At 36.0% G+C, this 21,326-nt stretch overlaps 1 pseudogene; it reads left to right on the forward strand.

The window, feature by feature from the left end:
• The first annotated feature begins 6,039 nt into the window (after positions 1-6,039).
• LOC124373437 lies at positions 6,040-20,248 on the forward strand (annotated as a pseudogene).
• Positions 20,249-21,326: the final 1,078 nt, after the last annotated feature.

The following is a 21,326-nucleotide window of genomic DNA, read 5'->3' on the forward strand; positions in this document are numbered from 1 at the left end:
CCATTGTATTATTTGTTGTCAGAAGAGAGGTCATTGTACAACTTACAGTTTTTCCGGAGACTCAAGAGTCCCAGAGGTTTAGGAGACCTTCGCGCAAACACACACACCGTCACACGCGCAGCCCGGCCTTCCTGCCGTCACTTTGCCGAGAGCTTTGACTTGCTCACATACTGCCAAAAACTTACCATCAAGAATAATCCCCTGGACTTCGACAACAGTACAAATAGTTTCAATACAAGGAACTACATCAGCTAACGTGTATCGCTCATAGGCAATCCTTAGCATACGGAACCGTACCCTAATAACCGCGGAGGTCACTTCGTAGGAAAGTGTAATGTGGTATCATGTAGTCAAGAAATGAAGTTCCAGGATAAAGTCACGTCTTAAAACCCCTAAAAGCGTCGTAATTAAAACTGCACAAGAGAGGGCTCATCTCGTCAAAACCTGTGTTAAGAGATCTTGTGTTGAGACACGCAATGTCGAGATGCCCATCACCCACCTGCTCGGGTAGTTTCTCGACACCTGCGAAATTTCTAGATTCCCTCGGGAACTGGAGATGTTGTCAACGATTTGCACAGGTTCAGGACCCCTGCCGAAGTTAGAGACATACTTGTCTTGGGAACTCTAAGCTGTGTTCGTTGTACCTAGAACTAGCAAAGCTGCACAAATAGGATCCACAAGCAGTGTGCCTAAGCACGCGACACCTCTTTCCATTTTCCATATTTCATCGTCATTTCACAAGAAGCTTAGTTTCTTCACTAAACAAGATCTTTTATCATATACAACTCACACTATATTGGCCGTAGTATTTTTCATAATATACCACCGCACTTGAAAGGGTATTGAGTAGCCCTATATTTGTTTTTAAAAGCCAGCTTGCGCCGTCACTAGTGGAGGTTGCAAGGGACGTCGTCGAGTTAGCTATTGCATCCATCTACACGTAATCCAGCGCCTTTGCCTTTGATGGTACTGTCATGTACTGAACATTAACCGACTTTCCCTTTCTAGCTAGGGTGGAAAGGGTCAATTCAATGCGAATGTTTAGTTTAGCGCCATTTCAATTCTCACTAAGCGCAGCTTCTGAAATCTGAAACTGCCACAGACTTAACTTCAGGGATCTGTAGTCCACGTCTGAAGAGATTAAAAAAAGTCGGTGACAATTAAATTTAAAACGAACTCTTTGCATAGTTTCGACATCAGAGGTATAAATCAACACTTCCCACTATAGCTACGTCATGTGTAGAAAATGCGATTGTTCCGCCGTGCTTTCGCATCGTATCTAAAACATCGTAGTGCACTCAATTCTGCATCTGATGAGACATTGAGAACACCTCTTCACTTTGATTACACAGGATGGCTATTAGGAAACCACACATACATCTTTTGTGTGTGTTCGTTTGCAACTTGTTCGTTGCTAGTTTCAGACGTGGTCTTCAGATTTCATGAGTCAAGTCTGTGATAGTGTAAGATTTCATACACTGCCCTTAGCATAAGATGAAATTCTGCTTAAAGTTAAACAAAACTTAGGTCTCATTTATCCGGTCGAAGTAGGGTTGCGATTATTCTTAGCCAAAACATGTTTCTCTCATCTGCATCATTACACAAAAAGGATAATTCATACTCCTGATTAACCATTATGCCCTCTCTTTTTATTCTTCTCTCCTTTACTTTTTAAATTTAGTTAATAATAATTACAGTACAGGAAATAAATTAAATCAACACTGCAATAAATCTGTCACTTGGCCACCTGCGGGATTTATGTTTATGTGGGCATATTTCTCACGCAATGATCGAATCTACGATCGAATCTTATGAGTGGGTGATGATATTGGTACAACTTCTGAATGCCTATTTTCTACTCGCCGTAGTCTTCAGTTTTCTTGTAAACAGCTGCAAGAGCTACGTAGCAAAGTTTTATCTGGAGTAGAGCCAAATGATAACTTTGTATTCCTTATTAGATTATTAGGTACCCAAAAAACAGTTATGATTCCAAAGGAACTAGTTGAGACGATTTGCCTGGTTAGCTTACTCTAAATCAGCCGATGGCGCTTACGAGCTGTAAGTATTGTGTTGCATTTTGTACTCAGGCAGTTGGGAATGGGTCCCATGAACAAATTGGCTCTCTAGTGTCATCAACTTTTATCAAATGGAAGGATGCGTTGGAAAAGTTTAATAAGCATGTTGCAACAAATTGTCCCAAAAATGTACTGCGACTGCTAAGCATTTTTTGAAAGTGAAAAATATGCAAACACATGATGTTACTTCTTAGATAGATGTCGAGAGGAAAACACAAGTTAAGAAAAACAGGAATGCTCTTAATCCTATAATCGAAACAATTTGTGGGGAGCAAGTGTTGCCTTTAAGAGGCGATGAACGTAATCCTTATAACTATGGTCCGATTGTATTGGATAAGCCCACACCTACAAATAGGAAATTCAGGGGTCTTCTAGGGCCTAGAGCTAATGCAGGGGATGAGAAACTAAGAGGGCATATATTTGATCAACAGTCCTAAAAATGCTATTTACATTAGTCCTACTATACTATAGAATGATTTTTTTAATATTTGTGCGAGCAAAATCCAGGACTCTATTGTTAGAAATGTCAGTAATGCTGGAGCATTATTGACATTATAATAACAGACGAAACGCTGGTCGTGTTAGGAATTTAGCAAATGTCTTTATGTGTTCGCTTCATTGATTCAGAAGACAATGTTCACGAGGACTTGTGAAAGTGATTGATATGAGTGCTGAAGGAATTTTAACTCTAATTCCTAACCAATGTCGGAGTCTTGAACTTAAAATGGAAAATCTTGTTGGCCAAGGTTATGATGGAGTGAGAACAATGTGTGGGAAGTTTAATGGTGTCCAGGCACGTATTAGAGAAGATCATCCAAGAGCATTATATGTGCACTGTGCTAGCCACAGATTAAATCTTGTACTGTCAAATGCCTTGAACAACACGAGCATCAAGAACTATCTTAGGACATTACCTGAAATATGAAATATGTTTAGAAACAATTCACATGCAAGTAATATATTAAAAAACAAAACATAAACACTTATGTCCCAGAGTCTACAACACAAGATTACTACGTGTATGTGAAACTAGGTTCACTGAAAGACATAATACTGGTCATGGTTTTTTGTTGAGCTTTTTGAAGCCATTGTTCAAAGTCTTTTCGAACTATCTCAGAGTGAACAATCAGTTGTTAGCAAAGCAAGTTCTCTTTTAGCTACAATTGGAAAAGCACTTTTATCGTCTCTCTTGTCGTTTCTGAACATCTTATGAGCTGCACTCTATCATTGTCAATATATTTAGAGAGTCCAGAGGTAGACTTGGTTTCTACATTAGGCTATGCTACAGCTATTGCTGAAAGGCTACAAAAACTTGGAGGAGATTGAACCGAAGGATTTACTCAATTGTTTCTGTTTGTCCAAGAAAAATACACGGATTATGTTCGGTGCTAACCTAGAACTTCCTAGAATAATACACGGTCAAACAACAAGAAACAACCATCCTCATCAGAATGCGAAAGAGTACTTTAGACGAACTATTTTCATACTTGCTTTGGATGATATTATGTTGAATAACCTTAACAGCAGATTTAAAGACAATAGCGATGTTACTACATCATTTGAAACTCTCAAACCCAATCATGCTTCTTCCGAACAAGATGATCAAATTTACTGTCTATCAAGTTACTTTGAACATGAGACATCTTCATCAGTTGTTAAAGCGAAGTATCTTCTGTGGTGCCAGAAATGGCAAATAAGAAATTTGTTTTAAAACACCAAACAATTACCGAGTGTCTCGACAGGTGTGACAAACACCTACAAATATTTCGTTTGTTGAAAGTGTTATGGACGCTTCCTGTGTCGAAATGTAGTGCTGAAAGATCATTCTCAACATTGAAACAGGTTAAAAACTTTTGAAGGGAAAGAAATGGGGATTTAGCGGCTAACAGCACTTGCGTTACTCTCTGTTCACTACGGGAAAATCAGTATCTCCAGAGCAAGTACTAGATACAATAGCTCAGAAGTCAAGAAAATTGTACTTTTGTAAAATCTATTTTACATGCTATCATTCCTTAATATGCATTTGTATACTATGTGCTGTGTTTTGCATATAATAAAAGTATCTTTTTTCCTATACATTACATAAGTCTAATTAATTTCAATTGTTAATCCTGGACAGCCTACTAAAGTAGTACCTCCACAATTATGAATATCAATCGTCAGTACAACCTATTCAAATACGTAAAAACGTTCTAAAATATTCATTATTTTACTTATTAAATTTGAAAGTTTCAAAAATGTGGATGTTTCCGGGGGAGACCTCCAATTTTGTCTTGGACCTACCCCCCCCCCCCCCCCCAAATCTTTTCCTGGCTACGTCCATTATGCATAATTTCAGAATATGTGACACACGAAATTAAAGAGAACCCAACCCTAAACATCTCACTAAGGTTCATAACTAGGATAACATACTTTGCTCGTGATTCACTATGCCTGCTAAAGTTAGTTTCTAAATCTGACAATATTGTCGTTGCTGAGTTGCGATGTGAATAGTATTCCAATGAGACTTATGTGTTTAATTCTTTCTGTGCACAAAAAGAGCGATCAAGTGAGACAGAGGTTCTTTACTCATTTCATTATTTATACTGAGACTGCACGGATTTAAACGGAAATCGTAATCAAATACGAGACATTAATTATGAGGCGCATAACATGAACCTGACTACTTCCACGAAATAGTTTAACTATGGGCTATGACAAAAACTTTTACGATCTTATTTCAGAATGAACTGGCTTTGACTCGCTTATTTTTGTTTTGTTGTTCGAGTATTGATATAAAGAGTAAAAAAGAACATTTCTCATGTCCCCATCTTAATTGTGGCTTATCACATAAATTGAATAATTTGTATTTTGATAAAGACTTTTGACCTAAGACTGTGAACTATGTAAATTGTTGACCAGCTCTAAGCCACTAGTTTTTAATAGTCAAGCATAATTCATTAAATTAGTTGATCATTCTTATTATTAAAACCTGAAAAATTTTATATTTCGGTTTGATATATTAACTTTATTGTAGGTTTCTGTTATATATAATAAAATTAATTATATTCCACAACACTAAACACATATTTTAAACACATCGGTCTACTCAGGTTTTATATAATAGTATGTTCCTCTTAATTCTTGATAGCGCAATAATAAAATCAGCTTAGGCAAAGTTTTTATACATGCAGTGACAACAACTTTGTTATAGTTTATAATAATTATTTTAAAAATATAAGATGTAAAAACCGTTAATTGATTATTACTCCAAACAAACAAGTCCTTCGGTTGACCGTTTTTCCGAGATCAGTCTCGCATCTTCTTTAAACATGAATCCGCACCAACAACATTCATTTTCCTCCTATTATGTATTTAAATTTCAAGTTCAATAAAATGTTTAATCCTAAGCATTTGTGTTATTAGCACGCATACGTTTGTTTATATAAAGACGCACGGTTACGTATGTGGTATAGGACTGGTTAGCATCACGCATTGTGTCTCAAACGGACTAATTCTGTTTCCGGTGGGCAGCCGGTTGATTTTGTTAAAAGTTTCAATTGTTTGTCATTCACAAACAAAATCATTAGAAATATTATTATTGAATACCGTTCATCTAATATTTTTTTTACTATTCAATGTCTGAAATGCAACTACGTTTCTAGATTCTTCTAAAACACTATACGATTGATTAAATGTTAAGTAATAAGCAATTTATTTTAAACTTAGAACTGATCTCCTTTTCCTAACTTTATTTATATAACATAAAGTGCAATCCAGAAGATATGTAAATTAAAACTAGTAACGCAATGGGAGCTATAATTTTTATAGCTTTTAAATATACTGTGTAACAGTGAGTATAAAGTTAACATCAACGAGTAAAATCCAGGTAAACAGTATATATAGTAGTTTTTCTCTATTTTATTGACCGTCACTATATTATTTTTGCCTTTGGTCTGTGGCAAAAGTTAATTGACGAGCAGACGACACGTTAGGTATGTCAGTTAATCGAATTTGGTTAAATGTTTGACGTCTGCTTAGATTAATGTTACAGTTGCAGAGATATTCTATTGAATGAAAAATTATAAGTTGAAGATTCTTTTTGTGTATTTATTATTCTTCAAAAATTGGTCAATCAAGTTATCTGTTAATGTAGACCAACAGAGTGCAGATTAAATCTCTTTTAGGTTAAGAAATGTCCAGTAGACTTTGTGGTAGAGATGAACAAAAACATTTTAATTCTAATTTTCTGGTTTTCTAATCGATTTCCATTTATTAGCATGGGTGGTGAGTAAAATTATTATTTTGTCAGTGTAATTTACTATAGTTAACTTTTGTTGGAACATAATAAAACATAACCTAATTTGAACAATGGTTATAGATGTTTACATAATTTAAAAAGTTTATTAGGTCAGTTTTTTTACTGTGTGTTTCCACACTATTCTTTTTCATGTCAACCTATAATCTTAATTATGAATATAGGAGGGTACAATAAATTAGAATTACCTAAACTTTCCAATGCAAAAACATTCCAATTTTAGCTATTTACTATTAATTATTGGCAGCTCTTTTATGTATTGAATAACAAAAGTGTTCAAAATTAATTCAAAGAGAGTAAAACATTTGTATATTTGAGTAATGGCCACTAGTACAAGTACAATGGAGATATGTGCATGTGTTACAAACTGCCAGATGTCACGTTTCCCTTTAAAATAGTAAAAAGTAACTAAATGGTACACTGTTTTGTTTGTTACATTTTATGAATACACATAACCTAGTTAGTTTTATTAATCTTTAAATTATTACATTTATAGAAAAAAATACCTGAACTATACTTTAATTTGAAAAACTGTGTTGTAATTCGGTTAAATATTTTGGTTCTAGCAATTTAGTTTATTATAAATATAACTGTTGATAATTCAGTTTTGGTGGTAGCCACTTATCATACTGCAGCCTGAATATATACAACCTGTAAAGCCAAGTCTGGTGCTACAATTGAAAATTTTTCTGCAATCTATGTAGCTGCTTTTCTAAGTTAAATAGAGAAAACAGTTGATTAACCAGCAAATCTTGTTACGGTACTTCATAAATAAAACAATAACAATGGGCGGGTAAATTTTAATAAGCGGCCTACACTTGTTATTCGGTTTTCATTATTTTAATATATATTATCCAACTTCAATATCATATAATAATCGCAACAAGAATCATAATACATTAACAAAAATAATACATTACAATTTTTTATAAAATAAATTTAAATTAACAATAACATTAAAAAATAACAATTGAACTTCGGCCTAGACAAACATATCAGAGAAACGTTTACAGCTTTTTCAGATAGCAGTGAGCAACTGTGAAATGGACTACATGATTATAAGAAATTTTCCCAAGAGCAAACCAACATCTTAGAAGCCGTTTGAAACCTGTTTTATAATTTTTAGAGATATCTTACATATGTAATTTCCTCATATTCATCATCATCTTCACATTCTCCAAAAATTAGTTACTGTTATTGCTTATTGATACATTAAAAATTGTTATAGTTAATTTGAAATCTTAAGTTAAATAAAATAAAAAATTCAATAAAAACAATTGAATAAAGAGTGTAGGCCGCTAATCTACCCATATGAGCACAATTTGGTGTATAACTGTAGAACTAATGATTACAAGTTGTTTAAGAAGACCTAAGGTAAATAAATCTTTGATCAGGAACTCATATGATTATTTAGGGCCTACATACAATAAACTATTCCCAATGAGTTGAAATAAATGCACCAGTTTTCAGTTAAATAACATTCTTTAAACAAAGTAAAGTCTTGGTTATTTTCATAATGAGGTATATTGGTTTTTAAATCAATTTCTCAGTCAAAGTATGTATGTTGTTATATACTACATTCAGGTTTATGTTGTGTATTACTTTTACACTTATATCAAAATATTGCAGATCTTATTTTGTTTATGCATTTTGTTCTAATACTAGAACTTATATTATACATTACCTATATAATTTAACTCTGAAAAGTAGATTACTGTTTTTTATTGCTGATTGTGATTTATGTAAGTATTAAGTAAAGACTAGTAAGATCTCATTTCTTTTAGATTTTTTTTAGTAGTTTAGGTTAAGTTTAAATGTAAATATTATGAACCACAATAGCACAGTGAAGCAGGTACCTTAATTATTTATGTACCTTTTTAGGTTACATAACTATTTTTGTATATATATCTAGAGAAAATAAATTCATTGTTTGATTTCTATATTTTGATTTCAGCCAACAATCTACATAAATTTGATGGTACAAGCATCACAGAAATAGTTGGTGATGATGTGTTTTTCGAGATAGTGGAACCAGAAGAACTCAGTTATACTTATAGAACTCGACCAGCAAAAAATTTTGGAACTAAATTTGTAAGTACTATTTATGTGAAATTGACATTCTTTTATAACGTGTGACACAAGTCATGTAAATAAAGAGCTCTATGACTAGACTTTCCTTCTCACACACTTTGTTAGTATTTAAGATTGTATTTTATTTCTTAAAGGCTGCATGTTCTGTTTGTCCTTTGTGGACAGACACTATATCAGGAAATGGCTGTTTGTAGTGTTATTTTTTCCAGATTTTTATGAGTTATCAGTAAAATTAGACTACAATTAAATAAATGTATCTACATTATTTAAAACTGCACCTATTAGAAGTATGTTATATGTCAATACAAATAAAAAACTCTAAATTGGCTTACAGAGTATTTTAATAGAATGTTTATTTTATGGATTGATAATACTTGCTCAGCAGTGCCAGATGTAGTACCAGCAAAGTTGTCATAGTGCCAAATCATGTATATAGTCTATCCTGCTAGTAGTTACATCTATTATACAATGCCTTTCGTTTTGTTTATGTGACCTAGAGTTTGCTTTTAGTTCTGTTTAAGTAATGTACAATTTAGCAAGTTTCTTACCCATCATGATCAACTTTAGTGACATCTTCATTTACCAAACTGCTATCAGAATCACCTGAATCATCAAGAACTATGCATTCATCCAAATATAAAATAAATTAAAAAATCAATATTATAACTAATTTGCCATTCCGACTAAAGCACAATCAAAATTAAAAAAAAAACTTGTGATGGCAAATTAAAAATGTACTAAACATTACAAAACAATAAGGTTTTGTTTTCCTACATGCTGGTAAAACTGTACCATGTTCTCTCTTAATAGTACCTTAATTGACTGTCAGAGGGTAGTTAACAATCAAACAGGAGTATTATGGTGTTGTAGTGATAAACTCTACTAGATGCATTTATTATGTTAAAATTAACAGTTTGTATCATGTTACAGTTGTTAGGCGTTGTGTATTGAAGCAGCAGTTTGGATACGTGATAACATGGTCATGGCAGTTGAATGCAAAAGCAGGGTTGACTGTGTTAACACGGATGTGGTAGTCAAGTTGATCACTACATGTTTAGTTTTGGATAATGAGAGTGTGACTTAGGCAGTCAAATGCTTTGGAACATTCTAGGAGAATTGCTATTATATAATCTTGATCTTGAGATGGTCTATTAAAATATATTCCATTAGCTATATAATAGTTATACCATTATAGATGTAATGCATGACATTATTAATCATGTAGTAGGTTATAAATAGTGAAAGTTCCATCCCCTCTTCCCCTGAAGTTTTTCTTAAAATATTTATTTTATAGACCAAAGAATTGAATTTTATAGTTTACATTACAAACTGGTTTAAATGTCAGAAGAATAATACATTTCCCTGATTATATTTATTCATACAATTTATCGATACTGTATTTTATAAAAGTCAGACCTTATATAATTGTATTGCCTGCAGAGAGAGATCTCATCATTGCATTCAACCAGAAATAAAATTATATAATTATGATATAATTTTTAAAAACTAATTTTTAGGATAATGCATATTTCTTCACTGAGCATAGTGGGCTAAAAACAATAAATTATTTACAATTATTTATTGACTTTTCAACATTTTTAGTTGTTATATAGGTTCTTGATACAAAATATTTAATTATTGTAATTATATGTATCATAAACTACACTTACAGACTAAATTTTGGTAAAAAATCTGTATATTATTTTGTAATGACACAATACACTCCTCAGGCACAAAAACAAAAATATTTCTACTAAAAACAATTTTTTTGGAGCATAGCAGTATTTTTCTATGGAAAATAAAGAACAAAAAAATAAATCAAAAGTTTAAAGAGAAGTACTGTAACAAGATTTGTTTTGACAGAATGTGAAATTTCTTTCTCCCATGGTGTCATACCTCTGGTCCCGGTCGACCCCCGCAGATGGCTGCAGCTGGCCTGATAATGCCAATGATCTGCGAGGGAACATAGTTTCTGGCCGAGAGAGGGTATGTACATTGATAAACACTATAGAGTGAAGACTTCGATAGTACATTTGACTTTTCAACAAAAACAGGACGTTTCAAGCTGTTATATGCTCTTCTTCTAGTTTTGGACTCTAAATCATAACGTTAAACACACATAAATTTAATTAATCAAGATGGCACTGAAAAAGTCAAAAGTTAAACTGAACAACAGAATAGTTGTGATTGTGGGTTAATCCTTTACAAACAAAACACCATAGAGCATGATGCACCACAGCAGTGAAGTGGACACAGCAGTCATCTAGTTAATCAAATCAAATATAGTGAAATTCTGATTAATCAAGCTAAACAGGACTAGGACTACAATGGATTTGGGAAAACTGGTATATTATGGAGAGTGAAATAAAATATATTAATTTACAGAAAATTCAGTAGTGATGAATAAAAATGCTTTATTTCACACTAAATAACTTTAAATCACAAAAATATTATTACTTGCCAAAAAGTCTATGATCAATATTTCCTGTAAGATCTTGTATTTTTTTTTTCTTTTTTATAAGAACCGAGAGTTTAAAGAGATATACTGTAACAAGTTTTGACAAAATATGGATTTCTCCCATGGTGTCATACCTCTGGTCCAAATTAATTAGCAATGTTCATGCTAGGCTACGAGTCTGCTGTTGGGTTTCCTATGGTTGACAGCAACAGGCATTTGCTAATTTTTATTTATCTCATAATTTGTGTAATTGTATAAGTATTTTGTATATAAAAATATATATTTATTTTTATATCTTAATATTTTTTATCATAACTAAGTTTAGTTTTAAATGTTTTAAGTTTAATAAGTTAATAAGAAGTTATACAAAAATACATCCTTATTTTTTCAGATTAAAGGCATATATTCTCAAAACCCATATCTAATATATATACAACCGCATGTGTAACTGACTGGACTGACTCACTCACTCACGTATACTAATTCTAACCTACTTCCAGATGAGTTAGAGACTTGAAATTTGGTACACAGATAGCTTTCCACGTGTAAACCACCAGGAAAATCCCGAAAAGTGAGAATTTTTCATTTTAAACCCCTCAAAAAAATTCCCAAAAAAATCGCGCATTCTTCACCCCTGCAGGCATTTTTTGTAAGCCCGATAGCGGGCGAACCGTTGGAGCTAGCTCGGATCTGACGGAAAATTCGTGGTCAGGAATGAAGTGAACTACAAAAAAGGTCTAATGACTTTTTGCTCTATCTTCCATGGTTAAGCGATAAAAACGCTCGAACATTTGAAATTCCAGAGATTTTTTTTTTTTCGATAAAAATAATGTTTCAAGCCCGATAGCGGCCGAACCGTTGGTCGTAGCTCAAATCTGATTGACCCATCAAATTAGCAAATTGCGCGATCTACAGAAAAGGTCCAGTAATCTTTTGCCCTATCTCGATTGGTTTGGCCGAAAAAACGTGATTATGTACAATTTTGTTGTAACTTTTACGCGAAACTTTTGTTTTTGGGGTCGATAGCGGCGAAACCATTGGTCGGAGGTCAAAATAAGACTAACGTTTTATTTAGGAAATAAGATGACCTACAAAAAAGGTCCAGTGACTTTTTACTATATTTCCCTTAGTTTGACCGCAAAACGCGATTAAGTGAAAATATTGGACATTTTCGCCTAAAAATTTACATTCCGGGCTTGATAGCGGCTAAACGGTTGGTCGTAACTCAAAACAAATTTTAAACGGGATTTAGGAAATCACGTGATCTACAGAAAAGGTTCAGTGACTTCGGGAGTTGGCTGAGCGTTAGCTAAGCGTCAATAGTAGATAGGGACAGAGGAATATTTATTATGTTCACAGACACAATACCCTCTAAAAAAGGCCCAAGTGTGTCATTAACCCCCGGTAATATTAACCCCCCCCCCCCCCGGGGATTTCCTGGTATGACCTGATAACCTCCTGTACATTCAACCCCCTGATGTGTTAACCCCCCTGGTAACATTAAACCCCCCCCCAGGGAATTTCCTGCCATGACCTCATGTCCGAATTTTACCAGTCACCAAATCTCTTAACCCCCCCCTGGGAAGATCCTGGTATGACCAGATAACCCCCTGGAGACTTATCCCCCGGTAACGTTAACCCCCCCTGGGAATTTGTTCATATGACCAGACAATATCCTGACGAAATTAAACCCCCTCTTGTCTTAACCTCCTTAACATTAATCACCCACCCAGGGAATTTTTCGCCTTGACTAGATAGTCTCCTGGTGATATTAAACCCCCTGTTCGACTTAAAATACTGCCTTGAGGTCGGTTTTTATTATGTTTATACTAAACAATTCAAGATAGCTGACCCGTGCAGACTTTTCTTCTCCCGAGCTCATTTCTGGCTAAACCATAGGTCGTAGATCAGATCTGAGGGCACAATCGAAAGACAAAATTAAATTTCCAACAAGAAAGGTCCAGTCACTTTTTGTCGTATCTCTAACGGTTTTAACCGCAAAATGCCCTCAAAGTCAAAAGTTTTTACGAATCCGGAAAAAAATCTATGAAAAAGGTCAATTTTTAAATCCCTTGTCATTTACTTAATGTCCGGACTTAACCAGTCACCGAATTCCGCTTATCCCCGAATTTGCAAGCGTTTACTTTGGGGGCCTGGGGGCGTAGCCCCCAGCGAGCCGAAGGCGAGTCTAATATATATACAACCGCATGTGTAACTGACTGACTGACTCACTCACTCACGTATACTAATTCTAAACCTACTTCCAGATGAGTTAGAGACTTGAAATTTGGTACACAGATAGCTTTCCACGTGTAACCACCAGGAAAAATCCCGAAAAGTGAGAATTTTTCATTTTCAACCCCTCAAAAAAATTCCCAAAAAATCGCGCATTCTTCACCCCTGCAGAGCATTTTTTTGTAAGCCCGATAGCGGGCGAACCGTTGGAGCTAGCTCGGATCTGACGGAAAATTCATGGTCAGGAATGAAGTGAACTACAAAAAAGGTCTAATGACTTTTTGCTCTATCTTCCATGGTTAAGCGACAAAAACGCTCGAACATTTGAAATTCCAGAGATTTTTTCGATAAAAATAATGTTTCAAGCCCGATAGCGGCCGAACCGTTGGTCGTAGCTCAAATCTGATTGACCCATCAAATTAGCAAATTGCGCGATCTACAGAAAAGGTCCAGTAATCTTTTGCCCTATCTCGATTGGTTTGGCCGAAAAACGTGATTATGTACAATTTTGTTGTAACTTTTAACGCGAAACTTTTGTTTTTGGGGTCGATAGCGGCGAAACCATTGGTCGGAGGTCAAAATAAGACTAACGTTTTATTTAGGAAATAAGATGACCTACAAAAAAGGTCCAGTGACTTTTTACTATATTTCCCTTAGTTTGACCGCAAAAACGCGATTAAGTGAAAATATTGGACATTTTCGCCTAAAAATTTACATTCCGCGGGCTTGATAGCGGCTAAACGGTTGGTCGTAACTCAAAACAAATATTAAACGGGATTTAGGAAAATCACGTGATCTACAGAAAAGGTTCAGTGACCTTCGGGAGTTGGCTGAGCGTTAGCTAAGCGTCAATAGTAGATAGGGACAGAGGAATATTTATTATGTTCACAGACACAATACCCTCTAAAAAAGGCCCAAGTGTGTCATTAACCCCCGGTAATATTAACCCCCCCCCCGGGGATTTCCTGGTATGACCTGATAAACCTCCTGTACATTCAACCCCCTGATGTGTTAACCCCCCTGGTAACATTAAACCCCCCCAGGGAATTTCCTGCCATGACCTCATGTCCGAATTTTACCAGTCACCAAATCTCTTAACCCCCACACCCCCCCCCCCCTGGGAAGATCCTGGTATGACCAGATAACCCCCTGGAGACTTATCCCCCGGTAACGTTTAACCCCCCCTGGGAATTTGTTCATATGACCAGACAATATCCTGACGAAATTAAACCCCCTCTTGTCTTAACCTCCTTAACATTAATCACCCACCCAGGGAATTTCTCGCCTTGACTAGATAGTCTCCTGGTGATATTAAACCCCCTGTTCGACTTAAAATACTGCCTTGAGGTCGGTTTTTTATTATGTTTATACTAAACAATTCAAGATAGCTGACCCGTGCAGACTTTTCTCCCGAGCTCATTTCTGGCTAAAAAAACCATAGGTCGTAGATCAGATCTGAGGGCACAATCGAAAGAGAAAATTAAATTTTCGACAAGAAAGGTCCAGTCACTTTTTCTCGTATCTAACGGTTATCTAATATATATACAACCGCATGTGTAACTGACTGACTGACTCACTCACTCACGTATACTAATTCTAACCTACTTCCAGATGAGTTAGAGACTTGAAATTTGGTACACAGATAGCTTTCCACGTGTAACCACCAGGAAAATCCCGAAAAGTGAGAATTTTTTCATTTTCAAATCAACCCCTCAAAAAAATTCCCAAAAAATCGCGCATTCTTCACCCCTGCAGGCATTTTTTGTAAGCCCGATAGCGGGCGAACCGTTGGAGCTAGCTCGGATCTGACGGAAAATTCATGGTCAGGAATGAAGTGAACTACAAAAAAGGTCTAATGACTTTTTGCTCTATCTTCCATGGTTAAGCGACAAAACGCTCGAACATTTGAAATTCCAGAGATTTTTTCGATAAAAATAATGTTTCAAGCCCGATAGCGGCCGAACCGTTGGTCGTAGCTCAAATCTGATTGACCCATCAAATTAGCAAATTGCGCGATCTACAGAAAAGGTCCAGTAATCTTTTGCGCTATCTCGATTGGTTTGGCCGAAAAACGTGATTATGTACAATTTTGTTGTAACTTTTACGCGAAACTTTTGTTTTTGGGGTCGATAGCGGCGAAACCATTGGTCGGAGGTCAAAATAAGACTAACGTTTTATTTAGGAAATAAGATGACCTACAAAAAAGGTCCAGTGACTTTTTACTATATTTCCCTTAGTTTGACCGCAAAAACGCGATTAAGTGAAAATATTGGACATTTTCGCCTAAAAATTTACATTCCGGGCTTGATAGCGGCTAAACGGTTGGTCGTAACTCAAAACAAATTTTAAACGGGATTTAGGAAATCACGTGATCTACAGAAAAGGTTCAGTGACTTCGGGAGTTTGGCTGAGCGTTAGCTAAGCGTCAATAGTAGATAGGGACAGAGGAATATTTATTATGTTCACAGACACAATACCCTCTAAAAAAGGCCCAAGTGTGTCATTAACCCCCGTAATATTAACCCCCCCCCCGGGGATTTCCTGGTATGACCTGATAACCTCCTGTACATTCAACCCCCTGATGTGTTAACCCCCCTGGTAACATTAAACCCCCCCAGGGAATTTCCTGCCATGACCTCATGTCCGAATTTTACCAGTCACCAAATCTCTTAACCCCCCCCCCCCTGGGAAGATCCTGGTATGACCAGATAACCCCCTGGAGACTTATCCCCCGGTAACGTTAACCCCCCCTGGGAATTTGTTCATATGACCAGACAATATCCTGACGAAAATTAAAACCCCCTCTTGTCTTAACCTCCTTAACATTAATCACCCACCCAGGGAATTTCTCGCCTTGACTAGATAGTCTCCTGGTGATATTAAACCCCCTGTTCGACTTAAAATACTGCCTTGAGGTCGGTTTTTATTATGTTTATACTAAACAATTCAAGATAGCTGACCCGTGCAGACTTTTCTCCCGAGCTCATTTCTGGCTAAACCATAGGTCGTAGATCAGATCTGAGGGCACAATCGAAAGAGAAAATTAAATTTTCGACAAGAAAGGTCCAGTCACTTTTTTCTCGTATCTAACGGTTATCTAATATATATACAACCGCATGTGTAACTGACTGACTGACTCACTCACTCACGTATACTAATTCTAACCTACTTCCAGATGAGTTAGAGACTTGAAATTTGGTACACAGATAGCTTTCCACGTGTAACCACCAGGAAAATCCCGAAAAGTGAGAATTTTTCATTTTCAACCCCTCAAAAAAATTCCCAAAAAATCGCGCATTCTTCACCCCTGCAGGCATTTTTTGTAAGCCCCGATAGCGGGCGAACCGTTGGAGCTAGCTCGGATCTGACGGAAAATTCATGGTCAGGAATGAAGTGAACTACAAAAAAGGTCTAATGACTTTTTGCTCTAATCTTCCATGGTTAAGCGACAAAACGCTCGAACATTTGAAATTCCAAGAGATTTTTTCGATAAAAAATAATGTTTCAAGCCCGATAGCGGCCGAACCGTTTGGTCGTAGCTCAAATCTGATTGACCCATCCAATTAGCAAATTGCGCGATCTACAGAAAAGGTCCAGTAATCTTTTGCGCTATCTCGATTGGTTTGGCCGAAAAACGTGATTATGTACAATTTTGTTGTAACTTTTACGCGAAACTTTTGTTTTTTGGGGGTCGATAGCGGCGAAACCATTGGTCGGAGGTCAAAATAAGACTAACGTTTTATTTAGGAAATAAGATGACCTACAAAAAAGGTCCAGTGACTTTTTTACTATATTTCCCTTAGTTTGACCGCAAAACGCGATTAAGTGAAAATATTGGACATTTTCGCCTAAAAATTTACATTCCGGGCTTGATAGCGGCTAAACGGTTGGTCGTAACTCAAAACAAATTTTAAACGGGATTTAGGAAATCACGTGATCTACAGAAAAGGTTCAGTGACTTCGGGAGTTGGCTGAGCGTTAGCTAAGCGTCAATAGTAGATAGGGACAGAGGAATATTTATTATGTTCACAGACACAATACCCTCTAAAAAAGGCCCAAGTGTGTCATTAACCCCCGGTAATATTAACCCCCCCCCGGGGATTTCCTGGTATGACCTGATAACCTCCTGTACATTCAACCCCCTGATGTGTTAACCCCCCTGGTAACATTAAAACCCCCCCAGGGAATTTCCTGCCATGACCTCATGTCCGAATTTTACCAGTCACCAAATCTCTTAACCCCCCCCCCCCTGGGAAGATCCTGGTATGACCAGATAACCCCCTGGAGACTTATCCCCCGGTAACGTTAACCCCCCCTGGGAATTTGTTCATATGACCAGACAATATCCTGACGAAATTAAACCCCCTCTTGTCTTAACCTCCTTAACATTAATCACCCACCCAGGGAATTTCTCGCCTTGACTAGATAGTCTCCTGGTGATATTAAACCCCCTGTTCGACTTAAAATACTGCCTTGAGGTCGGTTTTTATTATGTTTATACTAAACAATTCAAGATAGCTGACCCGTGCAGACTTTTCTCCCGAGCTCATTTCTGGCTAAACCATAGGTCGTAGATCAGATCTGAGGGCACAATCGAAAGAGAAAATTAAATTTTCGACAAGAAAGGTCCAGTCACTTTTTTCTCGTATCTCTAACGGTTATCTAATATATATACAACCGCATGTGTAACTGACTGACTGACTCACTCACTCACGTATACTAATTCTAACCTACTTCCAGATGAGTTAGAGACTTGAAATTTGGTACACAGATAGCTTTCCACGTGTAAACCACCAGGAAAATCCCGAAAAGTGAGAATTTTTCATTTTCAACCCCTCAAAAAAATTCCCAAAAAATCGCGCATTCTTCACCCCTGCAGGCATTTTTTGTAAGCCCGATAGCGGGCGAACCGTTGGAGCTAGCTCGGATCTGACGGAAAATTCATGGTCAGGAATGAAGTGAACTACAAAAAAGGTCTAATGACTTTTTGCTCTATCTTCCATGGTTAAGCGACAAAACGCTCGAACACATTTGAAATTCCAGAGATTTTTTTCGATAAAAAATAATGTTTCAAGCCCGATAGCGGCCGAACCGTTGGTCGTAGCTCAAATCTGATTGACCCATCCAATTAGCAAATTGCGCGATCTACAGAAAAGGTCCAGTAATCTTTTGCGCTATCTCGATTGGTTTTGGCCGAAAAAACGTGATTATGTACAATTTTTTGTTGTAACTTTTACGCGAAACTTTTGTTTTTGGGGTCGATAGCGGCGAAACCATTGGTCGGAGGTCAAAATAAGACTAACGTTTTATTTAGGAAATAAGATGACCTACAAAAAAAGGTCCAGTGACCTTTTTACTATATTTCCCTTAGTTTTGACCGCAAAACGCGATTAAGTGAAAAATATTGGACATTTTCGCCTAAAAATTTACATTCCGGGCTTGATAGCGGCTAAACGGTTGGTCCGTAACTCAAAACAAATTTTAAAACGGGATTTAGGAAATCACGTGATCTACAGAAAAGGTTCAGTGACTTCGGGAGTTGGCTGAGCGTTAGCTAAGCGTCAATAGTAGATAGGGACAGAGGAATATTTATTATGTTCACAGACACAATACCCTCTAAAAAAGGCCCAAGTGTGTCCATTAACCCCCCGGTAATATTAACCCCCCCCCCGGGGATTTCCTGGTATGACCTGATAACCTCCTGTACATTCAACCCCCTGATGTGTTTAACCCCCCTGGTAACATTAAACCCCCCCAGGGAATTTCCTGCCATGACCTCATGTCCGAATTTTACCAGTCACCAAATCTCTTAACCCCCCCCCCCCTGGGAAGATCCTGGTATGACCAGATAACCCCCTGGAGACTTATCCCCCCGGTAAACGTTAACCCCCCCTGGGAATTTGTTCATATGACCAGACAATATCCTGACGAAATTAAACCCCCTCTTGTCTTAACCTCCTTAACATTAATCACCCACCCAGGGAATTTCTCGCCTTGACTAGATAGTCTCCTGGTGATATTAAACCCCCTGTTCGACTTAAAATACTGCCTTGAGGTCGGTTTTTATTATGTTTATACTAAACAATTCAAGATAGCTGACCCGTGCAGACTTTTCTCCCGAGCTCATTTCTGGCTAAACCATAGGTCGTAGATCAGATCTGAGGGCACAATCGAAAGACAAAATTAAATTTCCAACAAGAAAGGTCCAGTCACTTTTTGTCGTATCTCTAACGGTTTAACCGCAAAATGGCCCTCAAAGTCAAAAGTTTTTACGAATCCGGAAAAAAATCTATGAAAAAAGGTCAATTTTTAAATCCCTTGTCATTTACTTAATGTCCGGACTTAACCAGTCACCCGAATTCCGCTTATCCCCGAATTTGCAAGCGTTTACTTTGGGGGCCTGGTGGGCGTATAGCCCCCAGCGAGCCGAAGGCGAGTTGTAAACTATAAAATTAAAGTAGAAGGAGTAGAGTATATGATCTATTTCTTAAAATATAGCTATTTCCCTGAACCTTTGCATATAGATGAAATAGATTGGTATTCTTGGATTATATGTTTTTGTGTAAGGGGAATTCTCCAAAGGTTTAAAAATTTAAGTAATTAGACTGGTGATGATTTTGTTTGAATCATACTTAAAAAAACTATTATGAATTGAAATTCAAGAATCAGAAACAAACTTTTTTACATTTGGAATCGGAAAACTGTTTGTCCTTCTAGTTTTTTGCAGTTTGTTTAAATCTAAAACTGTAACGTTTGAAATAATTTACGTATCAATTATCAGGCTGAATCATTCCATTCATATGACCCAATAAATTAGTCAAGAAACTGAATTTTTTCACCTAAAAGAACATAACTATGGAACTTCAGTTACCTTTAAGTATACAGTTTTTAATGTTTATTTTTCGTTTTTTGTGTTTTCCAGAGAATGTTCATTTTTAAGCAAAGCAATAAAAGCAGAACAAGTTGGTGCAGTGGGCCATAATCATTGCTGATTATGATGTAAAAAAATGATGATCTTTATGTAGAAATGATCGATGACAAGACATTAAGAAAAACCAATATCCCAGCAACATTCCTAGTTGGCCGAAATGGGTAGGTAAAGTTGAAAATTCTATATTAGTGGTAGTTCCAAAATTCCTGCATTGTATAGAATAATTAATTTAATAACACACTTAAAATTGTATTCTAATGAGAGTGCTATTGAGCTAGAACTAACATTTAAATGTAGGTAAATGTTTTTAACTTCATATTCTAGTTGTTTGTAAAAATCATTGTAAAATTAATTTGATGCAGAATTAGTAATATGGAATAGGCTCAAAGTATAATACTCGATAACATCGGTCAGCTTGTATTTAAAACACTTTTTTATACACCAGTGCATTTTAATTCATTATATTAAACATTTGTAAGAGAGAAGATGATGCTAGCCCAACTGCAAATTTGTACTGATCTCCTCGAGAATGGAACTTATAATTTTTCGGTTAAAAGAGCTGCAATTTGTTTAATTTGAAGTGTTTCCTTACTAGAAACTTACAATGTCATGGGTTTTAAACGAGAATACTTACTAAGGGTATACGGTCCAATAAGCGGACCCGGTTTTTTTATATCTGAAGAATATAATCATCGATACTCTAATATTCGCATATCGAATCATAGACTATCAATCGATATAAAAGTAATAACAATCATATGTTTTAAATTAAAATGTGAAATTTAATGATAAGCAAATAATAAATGAACATAACCAAAATCAGGGAAACTCATAACTTTAACTAAATGAAACAGAACGAAAAACGTTTTTACTTAAAGTTGTGTCCACCAATTACCCTTCTTTTTTGCATCTGAAGACGACCCATGTTAGCTCCTCTGACAGTTTACATTTGTTACCCTTTCCACAAATATCACATAATGGATTCTTAGGTACTAACCCAACATCCTGAAGCCATAAAAAAACATATTTTATCGTCTTTTAAAGCAAATTTCGTGAAGCTTCCTAAGATTGACGGCCATTTTAAATACACAATGTTACGTGAAATTTAAAATATTTACCTTGTATTATTTGAAAGTGTTTACAGCTGTTCATATAGATTATTTAAGTTGTTAAAAATAATTCATCAGTATCGATTGATTTATTATATCGATGGTTATGATTAAGTAATATCGTTTGCCA

The sequence above is a fragment of the Homalodisca vitripennis genome, unplaced genomic scaffold, assembly GCF_021130785.1.
Source record: "Homalodisca vitripennis isolate AUS2020 unplaced genomic scaffold, UT_GWSS_2.1 ScUCBcl_5565;HRSCAF=12350, whole genome shotgun sequence".
Lineage (NCBI taxonomy): Eukaryota > Metazoa > Arthropoda > Insecta > Hemiptera > Cicadellidae > Homalodisca > Homalodisca vitripennis.